The sequence below is a fragment of the Capra hircus genome, chromosome 15, assembly GCF_001704415.2.
Source record: "Capra hircus breed San Clemente chromosome 15, ASM170441v1, whole genome shotgun sequence".
Classification (NCBI taxonomy): domain Eukaryota; kingdom Metazoa; phylum Chordata; class Mammalia; order Artiodactyla; family Bovidae; genus Capra; species Capra hircus.
Genome location: NC_030822.1, coordinates 34,247,293 through 34,262,212, shown reverse-complemented (window position 1 = coordinate 34,262,212; position 14,920 = coordinate 34,247,293). Strand labels below are relative to the sequence as shown.

Sequence of the window (14,920 nt, the reverse complement as noted above, 5' to 3'; positions counted from 1 at the left end):
GAGAGAGGAGCCTGATGGACTACAGTCCTTAGGGTGGCAAGAGTCTGGCACAACTTAGTGAATAAACCACCACTACCACATATATTAACAGTGATAATAATAATATTTAATAAATGTTTATTAAAATTTTAACTGAACAGACTTAGATATAATTAGATATACTTTTCCTAGAGTTGTCATTTTAAACTGAGGAGAATAAGTAACATTGCTTCACTTAGTGCAATTTTCTAGAAACTAGTTCCATATGAGAAAATTTTCAGCAACTACATGTCTGGAGTTGAGTGAGTTTTTCCTAAATATATCAAAGCCTATACATACAAAACATATTGAAAAACAATGAGCTTTGATTTAAATACTAGTGGCCCATACTGTAAATTCAAGAATCATATATTGGGTGCCATAGGTTCATTCAACAGAATGAGTTATCTGGGAAAAGAGCAAAGATCAGTTGGACAATTGAGATATATGTTTAGTATGTGTATATTATATAATACGCAATTCAGCTACAAATGGATAGTGTGATATGATCCTCTAAATAGCAGAGAGGTTGGTTATATTAACTTGGTTTTCCTTAGTTGCTACCATTAACAAAGCTGTCATCTTGCCCAAGTACCCTGAATTATTCTTCAGAGAACAGTGTGTCAAAGTTATGCTCTAGAATGAAGCAGAGAGAAAAAATTAATTATACCAGTCTGGATCTGCTTGGTTTTAATGCTGTAGGGGACAGGATTCATAAAAAGTGGGAAAAGGAAGCATATAATGCTCATCGTGATGTGGACCACATGAGGAGCATGTCTTCCAAACCTATGACTAAATGTCAGACCAACTACAGGGGCATAGAATACCGGGAGGCAGCAGGTGTGTTGAGGTCCTTGGCCCTTTCTTCTCCAGAAGCAATGCCTATGACAGTCTTGAGGATCAAAATGTAGGAGCAAAAGATGACAAGGAAGTTCAATAAGACCATTGCCAATACAACCACAACAGGATAGAGACGATTGACGATGATATTGGCACACAGTAAATTGATGACATCTTGGTGTAGACAGAAAGCATGAGAGAGTACATGGGATCAACAATAGGGGAACCAGGGAAGGTGAAGAATTATTGGTGTAATTGACAGCCTGGCCCTTGTCAATACCCCCATTCCAATCTTTATTACCCTGCTGTTGGTCAGGATGGAGGTATATCTCAAGGGGTTGCAGATGGCAATGAAGCCGTCATAGGCCATGGCAAGCAAAACACCAGACTCTACAATAGAAAGAGTATGAATAAAGTAGGCCTGAGAGAAGCAGGCCCTGTGGCTAATCTCTCTGTGATTCAACCACAGGATGCCCGAAACTGTGGGCATCATGTTCAGTGTCACTCCAAGGTTGGTGGCTGCCTACATAGCTAAGAAATAGTACATGGGCTCATGGAGGTTATGGTAATCCCTAATGGGAAAGAGAAGGGTTCCACTACCAAGAAGTATGGAGACATAAACCATCAACAAAGGAATGGAGATCCAATGATGTGCCTTCTCCATACCTGGGAAGCCAGTTAGCAGAAACAGAAGCAGTGGTGGTGAGCACCATCCTCCCCCAGGAAGTCCACTTCCTACCTGCCCAGAGCCTCGCCTCCAGCCTCTTCCACATTCACTTTGCCCCACAAGCTAATGATAGCAGCTTTCTTCTCAGCAGTAAAATGCACCATGATGTCAAGTTTTGGAGCTTACTGGTGATTACAGAAGCATCAGAAGCAAGTCTGTGCTGCTGCTGGATGCTGTGGCCTTTTATTCTTTACTGCTGAACTTCTGCTTCCTTGCTCCCTCTTGTCTTAGAAGTCATTGGTCAAGGTTAGGCTGTGTCCCTCAGAGGTGGAGTCAGGTCAGCTGATGGTCAGCAAGGAAGATGTATGTTGAGTGTGCGATAACATGTTGGTTCCTGAGACATCCTTCCTTTGTTAGGTCCTCCTCCATCCTCAACACTATTTTCCACTCATTCCCCGTTTTTACCCTCTGCTCTTCCCATGTTTTTCTCCACGATGGCATCCATCTCTCCCATTCTCCTTCATCCAGAATGATCCATGGAGTGTAGCTAAGCATCAGACAAGGAAGGAGCTCTATTCAAACCATTTTAGTATTGGTTAAGGATGGTGAGATGGTGACAAGGACAAAAACATGCTCAAGATAAAAAATACTATTGTAGACAAGAAACTCAATCAGTTCTAGCTCTCTTGAGGAGTGGATTATAGCCAAGCTCTGGATTATAGTTTTCCAGGGATGAAAAAAACAAAATAACACACACATATATGATTACTTCAGGAAGCTGAATGGAAATGCAAGGGATCTGCAACAGAAATAAGAGCTCAATCCAAATTAAAATATCCAAAGGTTATTTCATAGAGAGAACAGGCAGGATAAGCTTGCATCTTGTGCTTCCAGGGAACTCTGTCCATTTCTCTGTGACAACAAGGGAAACTGTCTACTCTGGATACATTGCCCTGAGTGTTCTTCTTGATTTTCTCTACTTATTTATACCAGCGAGGCAGATAAGAAATCTGAAATTATTTAAAACCATGATTTGTGATCACACTGAGGAATACATGAATTGATAAGAGAGGCTAGGAGTTGGAATATGTTTAATGTTTGTTGATGCCACCAGTGATGGAGACTTCAAATTTCTCTAGTGCCCTTGTTTTGTTTTGAATTTTGATGTCCCTGTTGCCTGTAGGCTTCCCTAAGAACACATCATCATGAAATGAAGTATGCAAATTTTTCAACTGCAATCTGCTGTTATTATACTGGAGTCCTGTTGATATGATGGTGAGGAATGGTGGAGGAGAAGCAGCCTATAATTGCATAATTAAAAAATCAGCCTTTAGTGGATCAGTTTGCCTGGGCTTTGACCTTCACAAGTATTTCTTAGCTTCCCCTCCCCCTCCCCCCCCTCTGCCCCCGCCTTAAGAAAAATAAGAAAAGACTCCCTGGGCTAGACTACATAACCTAGGATGACACAATTTGAGTTTAAGAGAGCAGACATTTTATCACTAAAGTAGAAGACAATGAAAGGACAAGAAATGTCTGGCTACACTGTGAAGAAATAGCCCTTGTGTGAATAAGAACATCTTTTTATCTATATTTGGTTTGTAAGTGTTCAGCAAATTCTGTATTTCTATATTTAGTTTCAGGTGTTCAGCAAATTGATTCAGTTATACAGTAAGCCCCCATATATGAACTTTCAAGTTGCAAACTTTCAAAGATGTGAATTTGTGTTCCATCGACTTCAGATGTGAGTGAAATTGCGGCTTGCTTTCCATCTCCTATTGCTGATGATCCTCCAGCACTACCATCTCCCACCTCTTCTCCCTTCTCCAGCCAGTAACTCTTCTTGCCTGTTCACTCGATGCCAGCCCCTGTATGCCAGCTGTTGTGCTGTACTACTGTAGTTTTCAAGATAGTATGCTTTAAGATTTAAAATGTTTTCTTTATTTTTTGTATTTGCTTTTTATGTGTTATTTGTGTAAAAAGTATTGTAAGCGTATTGTAGTACAGTACTTTATAGCTGCTTATGTCAGTTGACTGAGTGCATGCTCAGTCATGCCCAACTCTCTGTGACCCTACAGACTGTAACCTACCAGGCTCCTCTGTCCATGAGATTTTCCAGGCAAGAATACTGGAGTGGGTTGCCATTTCCTTCTCCAGGAATCTTCTGAACCCAGGGACTAAACCCATGTCTCCTGCATCTCCTACATTGCAGGTGAATTATTTACTGCTTGGACCATAAGGGAAGCCTCGTTAGTTGGTTAACTAGGCTAACTTTGTTGGACCTAGGAACAAATTAGACTTATACATGCTCTCAGAATTGAACTCATTCATATGTATGGAACTTAATGTATATATATATATATATATATTTTCAGATTGTTTTCTCTTGTAGTCTATTACAAAATGTTGAGTATAATTCCTTGTGCTATACAGTAAGTTTATCTATTTAATATATACTAGTGTGTTTATGCTCAGAGAAGGCAATGGCAACCCACTCCAGTACTCTTGCCTGGAAAATCCCATGTATCGAGGAGCCTGGTTGGCTGGAGTCCATGGGGTTGCTAAAAGTTGGACACAACTGAGAAACTTCCCTTTCATTTTCACTTTCCTGCATTGGAGAAGGAAATGGCAACCCACTCCAGTGTTCTTGCCTGGAGAATCCCACGGATGGAGGAGCCTGGTGGGCTGCCATCTCTGGGGTTGCACAGAGTCGGACACGACTGAAGCGACTTAGCAGCAGCAGCAGCAGCGGTGTGTTTATGCTAATTCCAACCTTCTAATTTATCCCTCCCCCACCTTTCCCCTTTGATAACCATATGTTTATTAAATCTGTGGGTCTATTACTGCTTTGCATATCAGCTCATTTGTATCATCTTTTGGGGGCTTCCCTGGTGGCTCAGTAGTAAAGAATCCACCTCCCAGTGCAGGAGACATGAGTGGATCGGGAAGATTCCCTGGAGAAGGAGATGGCTACTCACTCCAGTGTTCTTGCCTGGGAAATCCCATGGACAGAGGAGCCTGCTGGCTACAGTCCATAGGGTTGCAAAAGAATCGGACAACTTAGTGAGTAAACAACAACAATACACACACACACACACACACGCACACACACACACACCTTCTTTATCCGTTCATCTGTTGATGGACATTTAGCTTGCTTACATGTCTTGTCTATTGTAAATAGTACTACTTCAAACATAGGGGTGCATGTATCTTTTTGAATTATGTTTGATATATTAATCAGTAGACTTAGGGCTCTTGATTTCCAAGGCAAATTTCTGTAGATATACACTGTGAGGACAGTGACTCTTTCCTTAGACCTTGGGTATGAGGATCAGACATTGTCGAAGTCCAGGGAGTAAGAACCAGGCCCCATTAGACCAAAAATTTAGGAAACAAATCCCACCTGCAGCAGATAGTATGAGTACTTCCCATTCTCCTTCCAGAGTGTGGACACCAGTCTTCTCTTAATTTCAGAATGTAGAGTTGGGCCCTCTTCTTCTCCCTCATACCCACTTCAGGTACATCCTTCTCTAGAAACACCTTGCGGAACAGACCTGGCTTCCCTCCAGGGATCTGGCCCATCTCTTGCCTTCTTATTACTAAACATTGTTGAAAAAGTTTCTCAGAAATGTTATAGGGCTGAAAGACGGCATGTCTGTAGCTTAGTACAAGGTTTATGAATTCTGATTCTGAAGTAGGTAGCCTGAGTAGAGTTTCATTTTTACTTAGGTGCTTGTTCATTCAAGCTCAGTTATCTCAGCTGCCCATTTTTAAATATTTTATTTATTTCTCCTATGAAATACCATGATAATTGTCTCTTTCTCACAGATGAAAAACCCAAAGTTTAGAGAGATAAGTGATGTGATTATCCATGATACATCAGGAAGAATAAATGGACAGAAAAAACTAAGATTATACATTTATTGGCTATAAATTAAAATTAATAAAATAAAAATGTTATTTCTAAAGGTATTTAAATTAAAAGGACATTTTAAAAGAAATTCTAAAATTTGATAAAGACTAGCTCTTGCCTCTTCGGAGAAGGCAATGGCACCCCACTCCAGTACTCTTGCCTGGAAAATCCCATGGGTGGAGGAGCCTGGTAGGCTGCAGTCCATGGGGTTGCTAAGAGTCGAACATGACTTAATGACTTCACTTTCACTTTTCACTTCCATGCATTGGAGAAAGAAATGGCAACCCACTCCAGTGTTCTTGCCTGGAGAATCCCAGGGATGGAGGAGCCTGATAGGCTACCATCCACGGGATTGCACAGAGTCAGACATGACTGAAGCGACTTAGCAACAGTAGCAGCAGCAGCAGCTCTTGCCTCAGGGAATTTTGTAGCACCTGTACTTTGGTAAACTCTGTGCAGGATGCTAAGAAATATAAGACACTGGTTTTAACCAAGGAAAAGTAAAATATTTTATTAAAACTTTCTAGCTAACTATGACATATATACTAATCCTGTAAGTAAAATTATGTATTATCTTTAGGTGCTATTAGTATGGAGAATTATGTAAACTATAAATTTTAATAGATAAAAATAGATATTTGATTCCATTATATTTGTTCATAGTATTAGCTGAGAAAAAAAATACTGCAGAAGTTACTCTTCATCACAAATGTGTTTTTTTAATTTTCAATTTTAACATTGGAAAATTATGAACACAGTTTATAAACCACTGAAGATACCAAAAAAGCTGCTTAGTATTCTTGATTAGAGAGGCTATAAATTAGTCTGCTTTCATTATAACCTGAATTTATCTTGTTATAGTAGAAATACATAGGATCCAAGTTCCTATTAAGTGATGCATTAGCCTAGAATAAATTGGGTACCAATAATAGCTGGAAATTCTAATGGCTGCCAGACAGCAAGCCAATGTATACCTTCTGCTATAGTAATAATTGCGACGAAGGAGAGAATAGACACAACTACTAGCCAGGCAACACTCCTGCTTTGTAAACACAGGGGCTCTGCATCAGCTCCCACAAAGATTGAGGGTGACTCTGAACCCCAGCTGGGTCCGTTCCTAGAGGGATTCCTTTATGTTGGTGGCTGACAGCACAGGCATCAATGGTTTGATGGACCTCTGGGAGCACTGTGACTAAGGCATAGCCAGAGATGCCTGTGTATGCTACTTAAGCAAGAGGAAACTTTACTAGGAAGAGGGAATGGAAAGCAGAACCAGCAAGTTATTACACACTTGTCTATGCAATGAACTTTGAAGGTAAAGAGCTGGAATCCGACAACTTATAAAAATCACAAACTTCTCATTTTCCCATTTTATAATGTTACTTTCTTGGCTCCACTAATGTTTTTTTGACCTTATGCAAAATTGCCTTCATTTACATTTATGATTAAATTTTTGAGAAATTCCAGGGTTTTTATGTCCAATTTAAATATTATTACCTAATGTATTTGATTAACTAAGCAACTCTGAATAGTTAGAAGGAATGAGACTATCACTGGAACCAATGAATTGTAGCTTTCTAAGCTCCTCTGTCCATGTAATTCTCCGGGCAAGAATAATGGAGTGGGTAGCCATTCCTTTCTTCAGGGTATCTTGGAATCTTCCCAACCTGGGGACAGAATGCGTATCTCTTAAGTCTCCTGCATTGAAGGTGGGTTCTTTTACCTCTAGTACCACATGGGAAGCCCCAAGCCCCTTTCAACATTTGCTAATTCTAGCCCCAGAAGGGCTCTTTCTGAAACCAAATTATCACAACCCTTGTCTTACTGAGTCTGAGGTGTCTGTGAGGGAAAGCAAAACTTAGGTTTCTAGACCAACAAGCTACTATAGCCCTTCTCTCTACTCTAGCCCCATTCACTCATTAGTGTCACCAATTATTTCCTGCACCTGTTTTGCTTTTTTTCTGTTTTTCCTTCCCTTCCTTTCTTCCCCTTCTTCTTTTCCCTCCTCTACCCCTCTCCTCCTTCTCCTTCTCTTCTATCTCCTTCTCCTCCTCCATCTCCTTCTCCTTCCATGTGTTCACTTGTTTTCTGGGACTTTGGTGGGGGGTGGCATTTATTTTATTTTGTTTTGTTTTCAATTAACAGAGGTAGGGAGATCCAGTGTCTTTCTCCTTCTGGGGTCTTGGGCTGGTGATAGCTGGATGGGTCAGAAACTGTGAACATAAATAAGGGCTCAGGAGTACACAAAGAGAGGACCACCTAAAGACAATGAAAGCCAGGGTGCTACTCTTACTGCTTTCAAAGGCTCTGTCTTTCGTTTCCATACAAGAAGATAAGTGAAAGAGATTATGGGTTTGTGCTTGGGGGTCTTGCATGGTTAGCTGTTCAGAAATGCCTGGTCAGTATGCCCTGTGTAAAATATATGTATGTGTGCATGTTTATAAATATGTGAGTACTTCAAAATACAAAGGCTGCAGTGACTAGATAGCATGCAAGACCTTGAAAGCCAGGGGGAAAATTTCACTCTAATTTTAATTTCAATTAAAACTAAATTTAATTTAAAAGTTATGAAAACTAATTTGGATACAAAAGACAGATGCAAAATAACCTGAAAGAAAAAGAATGCTTCCCAGGCCAGAAACTCTTAACTATAATCTATGGAATGTTCTGATGTATAAAAGTGCGTTAATCATTAGAGAACTGACCAACAAGGGAAGTATAGGTAAAAGAAGGTTGCTCTGCCGGCTTAGAATCTAGAGATGTTGATCACTTAACATTTATGTTTAGTCCATATCTATCTTTCCCATGAAGAGGATGAACAAGTCATGTCTAAACTTCCTGTCAACATGCTTCCTTGGCATGACGGAATCCAGCTACTTGCCTTGTAACAGTTTGCTTCCTCTGCATTTACTTGATTGATAAAAGGAAAGCATGTATTACTCACAAAGAAGTGAAAATTCAAGTTATAAATCCCAATGTAAATTAATAAATAAGTACATTGATTTCTATTTTTAGGTTTGTGTGCCTTTTATTTTGACCAGAATAAGTCTTCAAGAGTCAACCTCAACCTGCAAACAAATGGGCCACATTCTGAAACTAATTCGATCAAGGTCCTGTTTGCTGAGGTCTAAATAGTGCTGGTTGGCGTTAACTATTTTGGCATTATTCCACTGATGTCTTGCGATGCATGTAGTGGTGGTTGCATATGTCTGCATTCATGCATGCTAAGTTGCTTCAGTTGTGTCCAACCCTTTGCAACCTGGACTGTAGCCTGCCAAGCTCCTCTGTCTATGAGATTCTCCAGACAAGAATACTGGAGTGGGTTGCCATGCCCTCCTCCAAGGGATCCTCCCAACTCAGGGACCAAACATGTGTCTCCTGCATTGGTAGGTGTGTTCTTTACTACTAGCAAAATCAGGGAAGCCCATTTATATGTACAGGTGCCAACATGCCTGCATGCGTGCTAAGTCACTTCAGTCTCACCCTACTCTGAGACCCTATGGACTGTAGCTTGCCAGGCTCCTCTGACCATGGGATTCTCCAGGCAAGAATACTGGAGTGGGTTGCCATGCCCTCCTCCAGGGGATCTTCCCGACCTAGGGATCGTACCAGAGTCTCCTGTGACTCCTGCATTGAAGGTAGATTCTTTACCACTGAGCCACCAAGGAAGTGGCACCTTTGGACTTCCTTGGTAGTATAGTAATGAGGATAGTGGTACTTCCCTGGTGGTCCTGTGGTTAAGAAAGCACATGCCAAGTAAGGGATACAGGTTTAATCCATGATAAATCCAGGAAGATTCCATGCCACTGAGCAATTAAACCCGTGGGCCACGACTGCTGAGCACCACAGCTGCTGAAGTCTATGTACCCTAGAGTCCGTGCTCCACAGCAAGAGAAATCACAGTGAGAGGCCTAAGCACCACAACTGGAAAGTAGTCCTTGCTTGCTACTAGAGAAAGCCTACATGCATCAGTGAAGGACTAGGGCAGCCAAAGTTAAACAGATAAAATAAAATGAAGGTGGTGGATGGGTAGGTAGGAAAATCAGAAAATATCTCTGGAGCATGTTCGCACATCCAAATTTTAGCCAAAGTGACATGAGAGTGACAGCACTTCTTGGGTGCTGATCAGAGGCCTAGAAGGTAAGACATTTTCCCCTGAGAGGAGCAGCGCCAAGACGGGCCTGAGATGGTTCCTAAAGTCGGGCGTTCCCTGGTGTCATCCCCAGTCAGATCTGCCCAGTATGTCACAGGCCATTTGTCAGCAGATTCGGGGTGCCCTAAAATGGTGAACAATGTTTTCCTTTTCCCATTTCATGCCCCTCTCTTTCATCTTCATATCTCAGTCCATAACCACAGAACCCTGCAAAGTGGATGCGCAGTATGTGAAATCTTAAAAACGTGAGACCTAGGACTCCTCTGGTGGTACAGTGGGTAAAAATTCATCTTCCAATGCAGAGGACATGGGTTTGATCCCTGGGTTGGGAAGATTCCACATGCTGCAAAGCAACTAAGCCTGTGCTCCGCAGCTACTGAGCCTGCACTGCAACTAATAAAGCCCACACACCGCTACTACTGAGCCTGCACGCTGCTGCTGCTGAAACCCATGTACCTAGAGTGTGCGCTCCACCACCAAGAGAGGCCACGCAATGAGAAGCCAGCACACTGCAGTGAAGAGTGGCCCCACTCACTGCAACGAGAGAAAACCCCCAGGCAGCAAGAAGATCCTAGTGCAAACACAAGAAAAATTTAAGAAAATTTTAAAAGGTGAGATCTGGAAAAATTATTTAGTCATCCAGCCCTGCCACATCTTTATATACTGGAAGCAATGGTTTAGAAAGGCTGTGTCCTGGGTTGTACAGTACATGAGAAAGAATCAGAACTTCACTAGCAAAGGCTTCATGCTTTAAATTACTCTGATCACACTTGATTTATTTTGTAAATTATAAGTCCATATGCATGCACTTTTAAGGTTTACTTTCGTGTTTTTTTTTTTTTTTTTCTTTTTCTGCTTCTGGCTTTGGGAGATTATCTGCAAGATGAATATTTGATGAACAATGACTGATCATTCAATGGCATCTGTGGGACAACCAGAAATACACTTTAAATCCAAAGGGAACATATTCCAGGATACCTCACATTCTGCCTCAGTATCCCTCTTTCCCCTGATGCTGTCTCGGGTGGAGTTACAGTCAGGCAGTGTACTTCTCCTTTTTTGTCATCTGTCCTGTAAGCCTCCTGCTGGGGACCCAGATAGAGGTCAACAGGCAGGGCTGAGAACATCTGGCCACACACCCTAAGCCTCAGCATGACTCAGCATGACTCAGATGGCTGTTTTAGAGGCGGGAGCAGACCCTCGCCCTTAAGGCTAAGCAGACTGAGAAGATAGGGAGCAGGGCATTGACTCAGATCTAGAGGTGGCCCCGAGCATGAATGCCTATGGGAAGGCAGCAGTGGAGGTTTAGATAAATTGAATTATGAATTAAAGGGGAATTGGAGCTTATTTAATTGGAGATGAGACAGTTGGAGGGGATAGAGGGGCCTGGGCTTGTAGGCAGAAGAGTCATCTAGTAAACGTTTTCAGCGAAGCTGTTATGTGGTAGAAACTATTTTCAGTGCTTGAATAATAAGTAAGACATGTATCTTGCTTTCCAGGAGTCCTAGTAGGAAATAGTATATAATATTATAATATTTTATGTATTCAATAGAGATATATGTTGGAGGGGAAAATTATGACTCTAATTTTCTTCTCTGCAAGCAGAATAATAGTTAATTAACTTTTCTGTTGTAATCATTTTCCTATGTATATGTATGGGCTTCCCTGGTGGCTCAGTGGTAATGCCTGCCAATGCAAGAAATGTGAGTTTGATCCCTGGGTCAGGAAGATCCCCTGAAGAAGGAAATGACAACCCATTCTAGTATTCTTGCTTGGAAAATTCCATGGGCAGGGGAGCCTGGCAGGCTATAGTCCATGGAGTCACAAGAAGTGGGACATGACTTAGTCATAAACAACAGTGCTGCATGGTAGCAGGTTCTATGTACCACGCATGAAGCATGATGGAGAATGGCTATTCTCCATTACGAGAAACCCATTCATCTCTCAAGGCTCACCTTACATTTTTTTAATCCTGTAAGATCTTTTGGTACATTATTTACTCCCCCAAAATAAAGACAGCATGAAGCCCAAACTGACCTTGGAGAAGTTACATATAAAACAGGGTCCTGCCCTGGTAACATTTGTGAGGACTCATTGTCAGAGCTCTGCAAAGGGAGTTTCAGGGAACTTGCAGACCTCCTCATATTTTGTTCTCTTAACTCATCACCACAGTGCTGCCCCTGGTGTGGTTTAGTGTCCTGAGTGCTTGGCACAAATTAAGATGTCACAAAGACCTAAATAAATAGACATGCCTGTCTTTTAGGTTCATTGACTTTAATACACTCTCATCCTTAACCAAACTTGCTGCTTGGCCAAGGGGTCAAGAGGTCATTAGGGCCAGTATGGACTTAACCTACAATCCAATAATCTCTGCAGTCCAAGCTAGAGCCTCTTTTTAAACTGAACCTGTTTCCAATTCCTTTTCTTCTTTCCTTTCAAACTTTCCTCCAGAGAAATACACCCATGTGGAGAAGATATGGTCTGCAACTATGGCTTGAACCCTAATCTTCAATCTCCATGGTAAAAGAGGTAGGGAATAGGGTCAGTTTAGCCTGCTTCTATTCCTTGGGTCCACAGTGGATGTCCATGTTGATGTTTCATTGTAGAAAGAGCAGAGTCTTTAGCAGCAAGAGAACTGGGCCTGCATCTTAACCTCACTACTTACCAGCTCTGTGAGCTTGGACAGTTTATTTCATCTCTTTGATCTTCAAGTCACCCACACTTTAAAAAAGACAATGTCATATAGACAATAGGTGAGCCCAGAACACCTGGGTTCAGATTAAAAACTGGCTACTTATTCAAGACAGTTTCTTACATTTTCTGTGCCTTGGTTTCCTCATCAGCTGAGAAACATTAATGGACTTCTGAATATTGGTAGATGATAAACTAAGTTAATTCATATAATGAACTTAAGTTATATCTTAGCATATATGAAAAACTCAAGAAGTATCACTTATCATTAGCATGAATTATGGGGTCGTGAAGAGTCAGACATGACTTAGCAACTGAACAATGACAACATATTTCAGGATATATACTTTACAGAAGTACCATATTAAATGAGACTATTTAAATACCTAGAATAGTACCTGACTTGTAGAAAGATTTCAGTAAGTGTTAACTCCCATCCTCTTTTAATTTTCCCCTAGTCTAAATCTCTTCTGTTTATTCAAGTGAATTTCCTGTGGTCTCTACTTCCTTAATCATCCTGTTTCCTGTTCAGCTTCTGGTCAGATTCTTAGTGGACCTCTTATGCTTCAGGATCTAGGGCTGTACATGCTCCATGTGAAGTGAGATATTCTTTCTTTTTTTTTTTTTGCTATTATACAGGTATGCTTTATTTTATTTACTTATTTATTTTTAATATAAATTTATTTATTTTAATTGGAGGCTAATTACTTTCTTAAAGAGCAAAGTTGCTGTTAGCTGCCTTCGTCTGCACCTATGCCTTCAGAAGTTTCAGCCTGAAAGCTAAGCTCTGGACTTTGACCACAGTACCTGGGAAGATGGCCTGACTGGGGAAGGGGAATTCTTTGCTTATACAGCATCTCAGGCCATTGTTCAATGATGTCTTGGGCTTTGAGACAGTCTGCACATCTTTAAATGTGGTTGGTGTTGTTTTCAAGAACTTACCTGTTGCTTTGAGACGTCTGGTCCCTAGTGAGCCCCTAGCTCTAGCCTGAACTGCTGTTATTGGTCCTGACAGTGTGGCTTCAATAACCCCATAAGATAGATATAATTATTATCCTTATTTTACAGATTTCAAGACTGTGTTCAGAGGCACAAAGGTCCCCTTATTTGGCTGGAGTGTCTCACGTGGTGGTAAAAAGTAAAATGCTGCAGTGCTGGGCCTCACTCCCCTTTCCCCTGCTCACTTCTGTTCTCAGGGTCTATCTGCCCTGAGACTCGCGACTCCACCCAGAGCCGCCAACCTGACCTGACCACCTATCTGACCTAACAGATCTATAGCCCTTCTGGGCTCTGATAGCCAGCAACTAGTCTTGGCCCTGCCCTCTCTGTGACCTCTGATAGACACATCTTGCATCCCAGCTCCCAGAGTCCCTGCGGAGACCTCGGGTTTGCTGAGTAAAGTCTGCTGAAGTTCAAACCCAGAGCAACTCCTGCTCCCAGAGTTATAGTCCCAGACTTCTCCAGGCCTTCCTCCTGCATCCAGAGCCCCATTCCTCTGCTCTCCTAGGCCTATCCATCTCATGCTCCTCAGCAGTGCAGCAAAGGGCTTGTGAGCAGTGGATTCAAAGTCTGATTTGGGTCCTAGAACTAGTGATGCATCTTACATGTCTGACTTCGGGCAACATGCCTTGACTCCTCTCAGGTTACTCTTAGTCTCCTCATCTCAAAACAAGGATGATGATTTTATCCATTTTACAGAGTTTATGTGGGATTAGAATAAAATATGACACACTCTGAAGCAGCAGCTTATTTAATTAGACTTTAGAATATAGAAGTTCTCAAAAAATAGTAGCCTTTATCATCCATTAATCCTGTCTACCTTCTCCACAACTCTCCTACTCATTCCCCATCTCTTTATTTTCCCACATTCCTCTTCGTTCTCTCTTACTTATAGTGATTTCAGATGTCTAAAATGGGATTTGGGGGATAAGCCATTAACAAGTGAATTATTTCTTGAAGGAGCCATACTCATCAAATGGGTCATCTCAGCAGCATTCAAGGGGAGGAGAGGGGATGAAAGTCAACAGTGGGAGCCCAGGAGGGAACCCCAGGCAGCTGTACTCAAGGAACTGAGAGTAGGAAGCTGAGGACCAGTCTCTGGATGCTGGGCTCATAGGGAACTGCTTTAGGGAAATGGGACACGGACTGGGAAAAGTAGTTTTAGACTGGAGGTAAGGACATTTTGATAGGACCAACTGAAGAGAGGGTCTCTAGAGGTTTGGAGCAAAGGGATTCTTGTCACACTAAGAAAACCTGCTCCTTGTGGGCACTTGTCTCTTTCCTGTGCATATCCTATGGGGCTCCTGATTTTAGGTCAGGCTTCACAAAGCCCTAACTTCCCATTAGCTGGACCCCTGAAATGGAAGAAAATACTGCGGTTTTCACTTGGAACTCATTTTTTGCTCTGGTTCCCTCTTTTCCTCAGCATATCCACTTGATAATTTGATTCATCCAATGAAGAAGTGAGGGGAAAGCCTTCTCTCATGTGTGTCCATCACTGTGTGTATGATAGGGAAGAAGAGAATAAAATATAACAGCCCAGACCTTCATAGAGCTATGCGACCCTAAGAATTCATCAAGGACAATCTTCAGCTTACCCTGTTTCATACAGTCACAGTAAAGCACTTCCTCTTACAGG

General features: G+C 41.7%; 1 pseudogene; it reads right to left on the bottom strand.

Annotated features, from left to right (window-relative positions):
* LOC106501779 lies at window positions 648-1,571 on the bottom strand (annotated as a pseudogene).